Below are 14,014 nucleotides of genomic sequence, written 5' to 3' on the forward strand. Positions count from 1 at the left end.
AATACTGGATAAACAGTAACAACTTCTCCCCTCCTCCCCCCAATCTACCCCGGAAACAACACCCCCCACCCTGCACCCCTGCGTTAGACTCAAAGGCCCCCCCAACTTGCAGTGTGCCTGTCGCCCTAGCAAATAACTAATCTACGAAAAGAAACCCCAGAGGAGGAAGAGACCCACGTCCTCCGCCACCCCTGGAGAACCAGCTCAATTAAAGCAAGTTAAAGGATTCGCAAACCATAGCTGAAAGATCTATATGGAGTCCAACGAACCAAGTCCCATTACTATTCCTGTTCCATCGGTCCATCTTCGGCTCAACCAGAGTGTTCAGGATGTTCCTGCTGCCTGGGCAGCGTGTCGAGCCAGTCACTAGCAGCCTCAGGGTGATCAAAGAAGAACGTCCGATCTCCATGTACCACACGTATCCGAGCTGGAAATAGCATTGCGTATTTCATGTCCCTCAAGTGTCTCTTCACTCCCCGAAACCCCATCCTCTGTTTCTGCACCAACTGAGTGAAGTCTGGGTAGAAACTCACCGTCGTATTCTCAAGTTTTGGGGGGGCACCCAAGCGTGACGCCTGCAGGATAGCGTCCCGATCACAGAAATTAAATATCCTGGCGATTATGGGCCGCGGGGTAGCACCCAGCTTAGGTTTACCACCCGGCACTCTATGCGCCCGCTCCACTGCAAAGAATTTACTCAGGCCTTTGGGTGCAAGATGGTTGACGATGAGGTCCTCCACGATGAGCAACATTTAAGTTGTCGGAATTCTCAGGGACACCCACAATACGGACGTTGTGCCGCCTAGCACGACTTTGGATTACGGACCTCCGTTTGCAGGTCGGAGACATCCGTCGTGAGGCTAGAAGTCTTCAAGTCCAGGGATTTAACTTTTTCGTTCGTTTTAGCTAAATCCGCCCTGATCAAGTTGACATTAATCGCCACTGTATCCAGTTTTTGAGCCAGGGTTTCATACTGCACACCGATCGAGGTCTTCATACTCACAATGGCGCCCATAACATCGTGCAGAGTCAGGTCGTCGTCCGCCATAGAATCATCTCCCCTGTCCACCGGATGCTTGCCCGTTCCACCGGGGGATCCCTTAGGATGGGTGTATCGATCCATGACATTAGATTGAATGGAGCCCCCACGGTGAACAGTCTTGGTCTTTCGCTTTTCAACCTCGGGCTTGCCGGCCATCTTGGAAGCTATGTCCCCGAGGGGACCCTGAGATCTGGTGAAAATGGCTACGTCAAAATCACTCACAGATGCTCATCCAAAGGACAGTGTGTCTCACGCCACACACCAAGCGTTGATATACGGTCCCAGCCCTGGAGTAGGACCACGAAGTGAAGCAGTCCTTGGGCAGCCAGATCAAATCCGCGGCGTAGAAGGATCCGGACCAAAAGCGAAACCGAAAGCCACGTCCAGGGTCGAGAGTAGGATCAGGGCAACCGCTGTTGTTCAATTACCGCCCAGGCAGATCATCAACTCGAGCCCGGGGCAGATCCGTGGAGCAGGCCAGGAAAGTTCAGATTGTCATAAAATCGGTTCCCTTAGACCAAATCAATTTTTGAAAGCAGCTATCAGATCAGCTAGGTTGCATCTTCAATGATCCGTCGTCATAAGCAGGATTATAGTCCGGATAAGTGCCGGAGGTGTCGAAGGTCCGGGAGCCCTGTGCTCACGCGACCATCCCGGTTGCGCGCTGTCCTGGTCCTTTCTGACTTTCAGACATGAAGCAGGAAAGGTAGAGGTTTATGGAGACCTGTGGCCCATTGCAGAAGGAATGTGCCCCCTAGGAAGTAACCTGGGGGAAACTACATCACGCAGAAGTGTGGATAATGTGCGTTTGACAGTGGTCAACAGAGCTAGCAAGGGTGGGACCATGCCCTTAACCATCTCAGGATGCACGTGGCACTCATGACCTGCCAGTCAATATCTGCTCAGTTCATCTGTTTAGGAATTCAGGAACCTCCAGCCAGGGAGGAAATGACATATTCTACCTTCTACCGACTGTGTATGCAACACTGGCATAGAAGCCACTGAAGCAGGGAAGGAGAAGTTGGGAGATTGTGGATCCTGCTGAAATAAATGGGCTTGGCTGCTGCAACACACTCGGCAGAGGGTTGGAGTGGCCTATAAGTTAGTCACCTGCAATAGCCCTTGAAATGACTGCACTGCAGGTGAAACTGCTTGGCTGGGGACAGTAGCCACAAAGACAGTGCTGTGGTGCAACATTCTTTACATCACTAGCGGTGAATTAGCTTGCTTTCCAAAAAACAGACCCGTGAACAGTCATGTCCATTAGAGAAGCTTGTACATCTCCTGAAAACCCAGTTGATCTCCTCCAGATATGCGGTTAGGGCTTCCACTTGGCCGTTTTATCACCAGCATGACCAGGACTTCATGTTCCAGCAGGTACAAAAATTAAAGCTGGCACTTTTTCCCCTTATCATTACATACTTTAAACAGTAATGAATATGCTACTTACCAGTATGCATCTGTTCTTGGCATGTAGGGCTGCTAACATTCATATCTTAGCATTAGATCGCCGCCTAGTGTTGGGCTCGGATGATTGCACATTGTTGTCCTGGAAGAGTCTTCGAAGTATCCTGAGATAGGTGGCTCCTCCCCTGGACTACAGTGCGCATGGGCATCGGCTCCATCCCCAGATTGTTTTTCGCCATTGTGGCAGAAGATGGAGTGAAAAGTGTAAAGGATGTCCATGCTAATGAATAAATACAATAGTATATCTGCAGGTGCGACAGGCACCGGGGAGGAGGGCGGGCGATATGAATGTTAGCAGCCCTACATGCCAAGAACAGATGCATACTGGTAAGTAGCATATTCAGTTCGAGGCATGTGGGCTGCTAAATTCATATCTTAGCATAGAATACATAGCAGTCCCTCCATCAGCGGCGGTTGCCCGTGCCAGCTGCAGAAACCTGAAAAAGTGTTTTGAGAACAGCCTGTCCTACAGCAGCTTGCTGTTTGGAATGCACATCAACACAGTAGTGTTTTGTGAAGGTGTGTGGTGTGACCCACGTGGCTGCTCTGCAAATGTCCTCTAAAGGAATGTTCCCCAGGAAAGCCATGGATGCCCCCAGTTTGCGTGTGGAGTGCGCTCTGGGGGGTATTGTTAAAGTGCGCTTTGCTTTTTGATAACATATCTGGATGCACTTAACAATCCACCTGGCTATCCCTGCCTTGGAGATTGGGTTGCCTTTGTGTTGTGGTGGGAAGGCAACAAAGAGTTGTTTTGTCTTTCGAAAGTGTTGTGTCCTGTCTATGTAGTACATCAACGCCCTTCGTACATCTAAGGTATGGAGCATCCTTTCCGCCACCGTTTGCGGGTTTTGAAAGAATGCTGGTAAGTCAATGGTCTGGTTTAGATGAAACTGTGACACCACCTTAGGAAGGAATTTAGGGTTAGTGCGTAGCACTACCCTATTTGGGTGAATTTGAATGAATGCCTCTTGTATTGTGAGCGCTTGCAGCTCACTGACACGCCTCAGAGACGTAATAGCTATAAGAAAGGCCACTTTCCACGTAAGGAATTGGAGCTCACACGAGTGCAGTGGCTCAAATGGTGGTCCCATCAGTCTGGTGAGAACGACGTTGAGGTTCCACACCGGAGCTGGTGGTGTCCTTGGGGGAATGACTCTTTTCAGACCTTCAAGGAAGGCTTTAATGGCGGGCACTCTGAAGACAGAGAGGTGCTGCCTGTTCTGAAGATATGCCGCTATGGCGGATAGATGTATCCTAATGGAAGTGTACGCCAGATTGCACTTGTAGAGATGCAACAGATAGCAGATGATGTTGGGGATAGATGCATCTAGTGGGTTGATGTCATTGGCTGTACAGTAGATGACAAAACGCTTCCACTTAGCAGCATAGCATGCTCTAGTAGTTGGTTTCCTCGCCTCCTTGATGATGCTCATGCATTCTGGAGGTAGGTTAAGGTACCCAAACTCTAGGACTTCAGGAGCCAGATCGCCAGATCGCCAGGTTGAGCTGTTGCGGATCTGGATGCTGAATTTCTCCATGGTTCTGCGTCAAAAGACTGGGCATGAGGCGCAGTCTTTGATGCGGTACCACTGAGAGTTCGAGGAACGTGGTGTACCAAGCCTGGCGCGCCCACGTTGGAGCAACTAGGATGAGGGTCATCTCGTGTTGCCTTAGCTTTCTTGCGACCAGCGGTATTAGGGGGGCTGGCGGAAAAGCGTACGCAAATTTGCCTGACCAGTTCATCCATATCGCATTCCCTTGCGACTGTGGGTGAGGGAACCTGGCGGCAAAGAGTTGGCATTTTGCGTTCTCTTTTGTGGCAAACAGGTCTATCTCCGGATGACCCCACTGCTGGAAGTACGGGTGGAGGACAGATGGGTGTAACTCCCACTCGTGCATTTGATGGCTGTACCTGCTGAGCAGATCCGCCATCTGATTGTCCTTCCCTGGGAGGTGTTCTGCCATGAGGAAAATGTTCCTCTGAATGGCCCACTTCCACATGCTCTGAGCCAGGTGAGACAGCTGTGGCGAGTGGGTGCCTCCCTGCTTTTGGATGTAGTACATCGCGGTCATGTTGTCCGTCCGGACTAGCACGACCTTGTTGCACAGATGTACAATGAAGGACTTGAGCGCCATGAAGATTGCCATCAGTTCCAGATAGTTGATGTGCATCTTCTGTTGTTGCGTTGTCCATGGTCCCTGCACCGTATAGTCGAGCACATGAGCTCCCCATCCCTGGAGAGATGCGTCCGTTGTCAGGACAATCTGCGGCACAGGCTCTTGGAACAGTCGGCCCTTGCAAAGGTTGTGTGGAGTCCACCAATGCAGAGAGTTGTATGCCCGACTGGTAACCAACACTAGGTCTGTCAATTGGCCACGAGCCTGTGTCCACTGATTCGCTAAGCACTCCTGGAGCGGGCGCATGTGTAGACGTGCGTGAGGGACAATGAAGATGCAGGAGGCCATCATGCCTATCAACTGCATGAACACTCTCGCTGGCAGCGAGTGTTGTGGCGTGAATCTTTGGATCAGGGTCTGAATGCTGTCTATCCTGACTTGGTTTGGCTGAGCCATGGCCGTCAGGGTGTTGATCGTTGCACCTAGGAACTGCCGGACATGTGCCGGCTGAAGATGCGATTTTGGGTAGTTTAGGGAGAAACCCAGATCGTGAAGAAGGTGAATTGTAGTTTACATGTCCGCGGCGCACTGCTGCTCTGACTTGGCTTGTACGAGCCAGTCGTCTAGGTAGGGGTAGACATGGATGTTCTGCCTCCTGAGGTGCGCCGCTACTGTCGCCAGACACTTGGTGAACACCCTCGGGGCTGTTGTGACTCCGAAGGGTAGGACCTTGAACTGATAGTGTTTTCCTTGAATAGTGAACCTGAGGTATTTCCTGTGTGACGGGTGTAGTGGAATATGGAAATACGCATCCTTGAGATCCAAGGTTGCTAAGAAGTCCCCTTGGTTTAGCAAGGGAAGAATCTGTTGCAGCGTAAGCATGTGGAAATGTTCTGATAGTATGTAGAGGTTGAGGGGGCGTAGATCTAGAATGGGTCTGAGAGATCCGTCCTTCTTTGGAATAAGGAAGTACAGGGAGTATACCCCCGTGCCTTCCTCTCCCACCGGCACTTGCTCGATTGCTCCCTTTTGCAGCATCACCACTACTTCCTGCTGCAATAAGAGCAAGTGCTCTGCGGACATAGGCCTTTGCCTTGGCGGGATGTTGGGTGGAGTGGACTTTAATTCTAGGCAATAACCATACTGGACTAGTTGTCGCACCCACCTGTCTGTGGTGATGTTTTTCCAGACGGGCAGGAACTGCTGCAGTCTCCCCCCGACAGGTGTTAGGTGGTCGGGGGGCAGTGACAGAGAGTCACTGTTTGCTTGGAGTAGAGGAGCGGGGGTTGTTGTTTCCTCTGCCGCGACCTCTGTTGCTGTTATTTCTGTAACCTCCCTTGTTCTGTTTTGTGAAAGAGGATTGTGCCCCACCTTTCGAGAACTGGCATTGTTGACCCATTTGTCCTCTGGTGACCCCCCGTGCGCCTGAGCGACGAAAATTGCTGCCACGAAACTGTTGTGACTGCAGGGCCCCCATGGATTTAGCAGTTTCCGTGTCTTTTTTTATTTTCTCTAGGGTGGTGTCAACATCTGGACCAAACAGACTATCAGGATTGACCGGCTGATTAAGAATTGTTGTCTGAATATCCGGTTTAAAGCCTGAGATGCGTAGCCACGCCTGTCGTCTTAGCATAACACTAGTGTTGACAGCCCTAGCAGCTGTATCCGCAGCGTCAAGCGCACACTTGATGGCTGCGTTTGAGATGAGCTTCCCCTCGTTAATGAGCAGTTGTGTGGCTTCCTGGAACTGTGGAGGCAGGTGCTGTACAACCTGTTCTAGGGTGTCGTAGTGCGCCCTATCGTAACGCGCCAGGAGCGCCTGTGTATTGGCGATGCGCCAAAAGTTTGCTGCCTGTGCAGCTACTCTTTTGCCCCCTGCCTCTAGCACTTTGGACTCTTTATCCGGGGGAGGAGCTTCACCCGTTGTCTGGGAGTTGGCACGTTTCCTGGCATTTGCAACCACAAGAGAGTCCAGTGGCAATTGTCCCCGGATGTAGGCGGGGTCCGCAGGTGCAGGCCTGTACTTCTTTTCAATGCGAGGGTTGACCACTCTCGCTCTTGTAGGCTCCTTAAAAATGTCCCCAGCATGTTTGAGGACACCTTTTAGCATAGGAAGTGTTTTTACTGTCCTTTCAGAGATTGCAAAGGTGTCGAAAAGGAAGTCTTCCTCAACCGGGTCGGCATGCATGTCCACATCATGATTGGCTGCCGCCCTTTCAAGTAGTGCATGAAAGCCTGCTGAGTCCTCAGTCGGGGATGCACGTGCATTAAAGAGCTGCGGGTCTTGGGCCACACCTTGGGTGTTCTGGTCACCAGTGTCATCGTATGAATCCGGTTGTACATCAGGTTCATTGATAGGGAAATTGTACTGCTCATCCTCATCATACCCCTCACCCACAGAGTGCTCAGGGGAGGGAGTAGGGCTCCGTCTTGGAGGAGGCTGGATTGGTTCCGTGAGGCCTGAGGCGTCAAGGGGCACCCTCTTTTTCTTCAGTGGGATGATGTAGGAGTCCACTGGCTCCGAAGTGATTTTCCTTTTATAGAGAGTCAGCTTGCCTGTGGCAGCATCGATGAAATGCTCTGAATCGTCTTCCGATTCGAGTTCCCGACGTGGAAGAGGGCCAGCCGGCGAAGAAACCTGTTTCGGAGCCGATTTCGTTGAAAACGCTTTCGGCGCCTCCTTAGGTGGCAAGAGAAAGAGGAGTTTTCCAGAAGGCTTTGCCGGAGTGTCCTTTTGCGGCTGCGGCGATGGTATCGGAGCCGATGGGGCAAAGGCTTTCTCCCTGATTCTCTGCAGTGACTCCGCAATGGGGGACGGTACACTTCCAGTGGGTTTCGTCGCCGACAAGGATGCTTTGATCGGTCCCTCGGATCCGACGTCTTTGTGGGCCTTGTGCGCTTTGGGCGCGGAACCCGTCTTCGGCACCTCCGATTCTTGAGGCCGGGGCGCAGACTTCTTGTGCGTAGCCTCTTTGGAGCCGACCTTGGCGGGCTTGGACGGCGTCGTAGCCGCTGATCCGTGCCGACCATCTTTCTTGGAGGCCCCCTCCTCGGGCGTCGGTTTTGATTTTGGAGCATCGGAATCGACAGACTTCTTCGGCTTCTGCGGACCGGAGGTCGACGGAGCCGATGGGGTGACGGGCACCGTTGTCTTCACCGGCACGGCAGCCATCTTAGGGACACTCGAGTCCTTAGGTTTCAGTTTCGTTTTCGGGTCGGCCATTTTAGGTGTCGACGATCCCGATGGTTTCAGTTTCGGTTTCGAAACAGCGTGCCCAGCAAGTGAGTCCGTAGCCGGGCCTGAAGGCGGGGCTGTGGCTTGCGGCAACGGGTCTTGGGTAAGGCCGACAGGCGATCCCGTGTCCCGGTCGGTATCTTCGTAACCTTCGGGGCAGAGCTCGTCCCCCGAGCTGTCTGCCGCGGCCCCATAAATCTCATCGTCGTCTCCTACCTCTTCGACGTATTCGAGGTCTTGACCCGCGACTCCGTCGTCGTCTCCCGGATCCGCCTCGACCTCCGTCTCTGGTGGGGAGATTTGTAGATGGTGACCCTGGACCTCTTCTTCCTGGTCGCCGAAGATGTTCTCCGGATCCGGGGCCACTTGCCTAGCTTCCAAGCGCACCGCGCGGCGAAGCTTGAGAGTTTTCTTGGAGCGGAACTGTGCACAGGCCTTGCACTTGCCGTCGTCGTGGTCCGGCGAAAGGCACTTGTTACACACGGGGTGTAGATCGATGTGTGGGTACTTGGACCCACAGAGCGGGCAGTACTTAAACGGGCTCCGCTCCATGTTCGTAAAGGCTTGCAGTCGTGTCGCGATGAGAAGGCCTCAAAGTTCAGAGAGCGAAGAAAACTCCGCTTATTCCGGCTCCAAGAGACGGAAGACTCGAGACCGTGCGCAGACAATACCGACGCAAGAAAATCGAGGCCTTTTGGCCGCTAAAAGTTAGTTTTTCTTGGTTCCGACAGTAAGACGTCGAGACCACATCCGAACCCAATGGCGAAAAAAACAATCTGGGGATGGAGCCGATGCCCATGCGCACTGTAGTCCAGGGGAGGAGCCACCTATCTCAGGATACTTCGAAGACTCTTCCAGGACAACAATGTGCAATCATCCGAGCCCAACACTAGGCGGCGATCTAATGCTAAGATATGAATTTAGCAGCCCACATGCCTCGAACATATAATTCACTTTAAAATGTGTTCTAGAGCTGCCTTCATGATCCCTGACCGATAATTGGAGTAAACAAAGACAGAAAAGTCATTTTAAAAATGAGTACAGACTATTTCCTATTAAGTTGTATTTAAGTATCACTTCCAGGCCTTTGCAGAAATTTATAACCTGGTATTGCTTTTCTTTTAGGCAACCCTACATGTTTTCTAAGCACTACACTCATGCCAATGGCTCTACCTACGCAGACTGTAGCTCAAGTTGGCAAGCAGTGCATACTGAGCCACATTCTGACTTTCTTGTATTGTTGTGCCAATGAGGAAGTTCTGAGGTCTTCCAGGAATGCCCGCAAGATGTTGCTGGCCGCGTCCCATAACACACGAGTGTACCTACCCGAAAGGCATAGTGCTTTGAGAGATCGAGGGCCAAGCTGGCTAAGGAGAACATGACTTCCCAAAGCATCAATTTAGGTGTACTCTGTATGTGTAGGGCTCTTGAAGAGAATTTTGGTTCACCGTTCTTGTTAAAGCCTGAACTACCAGACTTTCAGGTGTAGGATGTTTAGTAAGGAAATCTGGGTCACCGAGGGACTGTCTATGTCGCATAATCACAGACTGACTAAGCTTAAGTGCAGAACATGGCTTAGCCCATGCAGCCATCAGGACTTCACTGAATGGCATGAGTGGTTCACATGAATCTCGATTGGAAAAAGTTCAGTTTAGCAAATTTGATTCGGGTTTGATAGAGGGCAATTGCAAGACCAAGGCTAGAAATGTCCTTCACACCACTACTTCAAAAGAAATACTTTCCGTCAATTGTAGAGGTGTGTTTTCCACTGTCGTTCTCTAAGACTATATACCAGCCATCATCAGAGTCATTTGGGATATGGAGCAAAATATTCACTACCTCGTCATCTTCAGCATCGTGAGAAACATTACGTACATTCTGAGTAGAATCAGATTCAAAGGGAACCCCTAACCTCTGGTAGTCCTGGTGTTGCAGCAGAGGCATCAAATTAGTGAATGGCTAAATGGTAACTGGTTGCGCTCTTGTGATTTCATTGGCGACATAGGCCTGGTGAGGGCACAGATCAGTGCCAGACTTCAATCTTCCACCGGGCTGGCATGGAAACACAATGTCTGGACTGTTGTACCGGTATGGCATCTGTATGGACAACCTTATAGGTCCCAAGGGGTCAATCTGAGTCGAACGCGCTGGCGGTAGCCCGAATGAGGACTACTGTGGTCCCATGATGTTCCACTAGGCGTACTTTTTATCACGAGGGAATATCTATTTTCATCTTGCCTCCAATTTCAATTGTGAGTTTATTTGGGGCCATGAATATGGAACTTTATACTGGAGAAAGAGGGCAGGTGCAACTAAAAGCTGTGTTTGCAATGCAGGTAGCCACTGAATAGATCCATAGTTCAACTTGCAGTACAAAAGGGGGTGGTAATGGACGGAGCATCCGAACCAATCAAACACTCACACCCAGTCAAAAGATCTGGGTTTAATCCATCACCGTTCTTTAGCCCACTCTGCCACCCCAGTATAGACATGGCTATATGCAAATCATTCAGACCCTGTGCCTCATGGGAACAGTCCAGCCCGAACTGCCAAGCCATGCCTTCCCTGGACCGGATAAGTGTGGCAGGGTATGCTCAGACGTGAGTCCCTTGCTCACTTTGCCACTGGATTCAAGCAAGCCGGGCTGAAGACGGCTGGAATGGCAGAAACCGGTCCTCAGAAGCTTGTTTCCGGTCCAGGAAGGCATGGCTTGGCAGTTCGGGCTGGACTGTTCCCATGAGGCACAGGGTCAGACTGATTTGCATATAGCTATGTCTGAACTGGGGTGGCAAAGTGGGCTAAAGAACGGTGATGGATCAAACCCAGATCTTTTGACTGGGTGTGAGTGTTTGATTGGTTCAGATGCTCCGTCCATCACAACCCCCTTTTGTACCATAGTTCAACTTGGACATAGAGTGGAGCTTTCACAGCCAGGTGAAGGAGTTGCAGCAAGTGGATTTAAGATGTGTATTGAAGCAGCCAGTCGGCATAATAGTTCTACAGGTGCTCCAAGGTGTACTCTGGTTTGTATGTTGCAAACTCAATGATAGCCTGTGCACGTTAAAAATCCAATGAAGTCGCCTCAACATAGGGATAGATCATTTTACTACTTTATCGACCTGCGTGCTATGGAGCGGTTTTGTGTTCAGAATAAAGAGTACCTTTTCACACTGCTAGCTAGGACCGATCCTGGTAGCCACAAAAGTGTAGTCTACAGCAGGCTTCAGTGCCCACAAATAAGGTTCTCCATGACGACAGGATTACGTTTATGGCGATTCACACCCATCTATTATTCAGATGCCAGCCGCCAGGTACAAGTCTGCAAATTAAAAGAAATTAGAAAGTTCTTTGGGTGTCAGGTGGCATTTTACTAGTAAGGAGTTGCACTTTACCAGAAGGGATTTGCAGTCCCCTGCTTGGAATCAATATGGGGAAGTACACACCTTGCACAGGAAGGCAATCCTTACAGCCTCTTTGGAACTGTGGTTCTTGAAGAATCCTTTTCAGTTCAGTTCAATAATATTAGGGTTTAGACTCAAGGCTTTAATACATAAATACATATTGATTAAGATTTACATTAAAATTAACAACTGTTCTAATACTGATAGTCTTTTGTTCTACCCTTGGCCCTAAGCCGGGGTCACAATATTTATTTGGTGTTTTATAGAGCGCGAACATGACCAGTCAGGGTATCAGATCACTTCACAAGGCTAAACAAGTTGTTTACAAGATTCAGAGCAGACTATCATAAGAACGTTTTGCCGGGGCAAACAGGCTATCACACAAGAGTAGGAATAGGCGATCACGAGTACATTTGAGGGAGATAAACAAACGTTAGCAGGAGCAGAGGAAGACTGCACAGCACCTGCCTTTTCCCCTTAAAGAGGCAGTGGACTGTGAAGGATGCAAAAAGTATAGCAACAATGATATAAAAATTGCGTAGGTTACATCAATGAAATCAAGACTGGCATACACAGGTAGAGAACAAGAAGAGCAATAGCATATCACTAGGCCGCTGAGCTGTATGATCACAGAGTGTTTATGTAAGGAATTTGCCCATTTGGAAAGTCTTCGCTTCCTTACTTGAATCTTGACAAGGAAGGTAATCTTCTAAAGGTAGGTGGCAGAGAGTTCCAAATTTTAGGTGCGGCCCCAGAGAAAGCTCTGTTGTAGGTTTTCTTGAAGAACCACAGCACCACATCCCTGGTAGGCCGGAAGTGCCTGCCTCCTCCGGAAATCACAATTTTCCGGGCGAGATACGCCAGAGATTTAAAGTGTAACGCTTTGTGTGCGATATAGGCCAATTTGAGTGGAATTCTGGCTTAGTCTTCAGGTGTGGTGAGATTTGTTCACAATTTTCTTAACCTATTAAGAGTCTTGCAGCAGAGTTTCAGACAAGCTTTTAGGGGAGCTGTTGAGATTTTGGGTAGGCCAGATGGGGTTGAGCATCCGTATTCGATCCTGGGGATAACTAGAGCCTGTACAGCCATTCTAAGGTCCGATGTACCTATGAATGGTTATAGTTTTCTCAGGTAGCTCAGGTGAAACCATGCATTTTTGGCCAGTGAGTTGATGAGGGCCCGCATATTCAAGTTCTTGTCCAGTGTGATTCCTAGTGATTTGGCAGAGTCAGCTATGGACAGGGTGCAGTTCAGCGCAGTAATCGATTTGGTCCATTCAAGCATGTCAGTGGAACTTTTAGGAGGAAAAATAAGTGAGAATTAATTTTTTTGCGCATTAAGTTAGAGTTGGTTGCTAGCAAGCAAGCCATTGTACAGTTAGCTTTAGAGCTTTGTTCATTGTTTTGATCTCCTAGAGGGATGAGATTTTAATGTAGATCTGTGTGTCATCTAAATACATGTGGAAAAAGATGCTGGCGATACACAGTATTTCAGCTAACTGTTCCAGATAGAGGTTGAAAAGATTAGGGGAGAGTAGACATCAATAAAACACTTCTTCCCTCAGGGTTCCTTTATTTCTAGCCAATACATATTTTTTTTTCATCTTGCCAAGGCAAAAGCAACATCTAAAAATAAAAGTACATTATTGGGGTTTTATACCATACTTTGTAAAACGCATTTTAAAAATGGTACGATGACGCCTGTGAACGTGCCAATAAATAAAGAAATGCACATTAATAATTTGAATTTTCAGTAAACACGTACAAGTACTCTACATATCCAAGAACGTTTTAAATATCTCCTACCTCAGATACCAAACATTCAAAGCCACCCAAAATTTTAGGGGAAGTGAACGTAAATTGGTGTAAGGGAAAGCAGCTATGTAGGGAAACACACTATTATATTGTCTCATGAATCTAACATATACCTTGCACAGGATTTCTCCGCAACATACTTCATGTCAGTCAAACTAGACTTCCTTATGCAGGCTTTCGAGAGGAGTTTAGCCTCAGTCACCTTAAGTTTTTCAATTTTTAAGGCCCCAGAAATGATGCTGAATCTCTTCCTGACCTGCACTTCCCACCTTAGCTCACTTCGTCCTATTTCAGTAGTGCAGAGAACTGCTATCTTCTGAGCCTCTGAGGACCAGAGATTATCCCAGAATCTCAAGGTTATTTTGTAAAGAAATTCCAGGTCGGCTAATCCCTTTCAAGTCTCATTGCCGGGCCCATCCGAGATCTGAAGAATAAGGTTTTGATTCTTAGAGGCAATAGCACCAGAGCAATATCGGCAAACAACTTTGCTAAGCTACAGCGCTACGATGAAGAACAGGTCTATATGCATATCTAGGATTGCGCCACAGATGCAACACCGGTTTTCAGAAAGTGTTCTTGCTCTGATGAGGGCATGTTTTAGCACCGGACTTCAAAGGCAAACTGGGCAGGATAGAAGTTAGACTTGGAGGTTGGTCATGCATGCAATAACTGAGATGACGACAAATTGAAAAGAGAGCAAAAGTGAGGTGGAAGGTCAGAGGAATTTATAAGCGTTAGGACCAAGTTGGCTGGTCCTAACGCCCTACAAGTGGAATAAGGATGGTCTGAGAGCACTGTAAGCTGGTGAGACGAGAAGGGGCCTCGCTACAATGAGAGGACAAGTGTAGGTAAGAGGAGGAGTTCTGTATAGCAGGTAGAGGCTAGGTAAGCTCTGTGTGTGTGTGTGTGTGTGTGTGTGAAGTACAGAACAGGAGGT

General features: G+C 49.2%; 1 protein-coding gene across 13 annotated transcripts in view; it reads right to left on the reverse strand.

The window, feature by feature from the left end:
- Positions 1–14,014, reverse strand: part of PARP10 (poly(ADP-ribose) polymerase family member 10) — an 803,115-nt gene that overhangs the window by 430,557 nt on the left and 358,544 nt on the right. The gene's annotated exons all lie outside the window — the stretch shown is intronic.

Source organism: Lissotriton helveticus, chromosome 4_1, assembly GCF_964261635.1.
Source record: "Lissotriton helveticus chromosome 4_1, aLisHel1.1, whole genome shotgun sequence".
Lineage (NCBI taxonomy): Eukaryota > Metazoa > Chordata > Amphibia > Caudata > Salamandridae > Lissotriton > Lissotriton helveticus.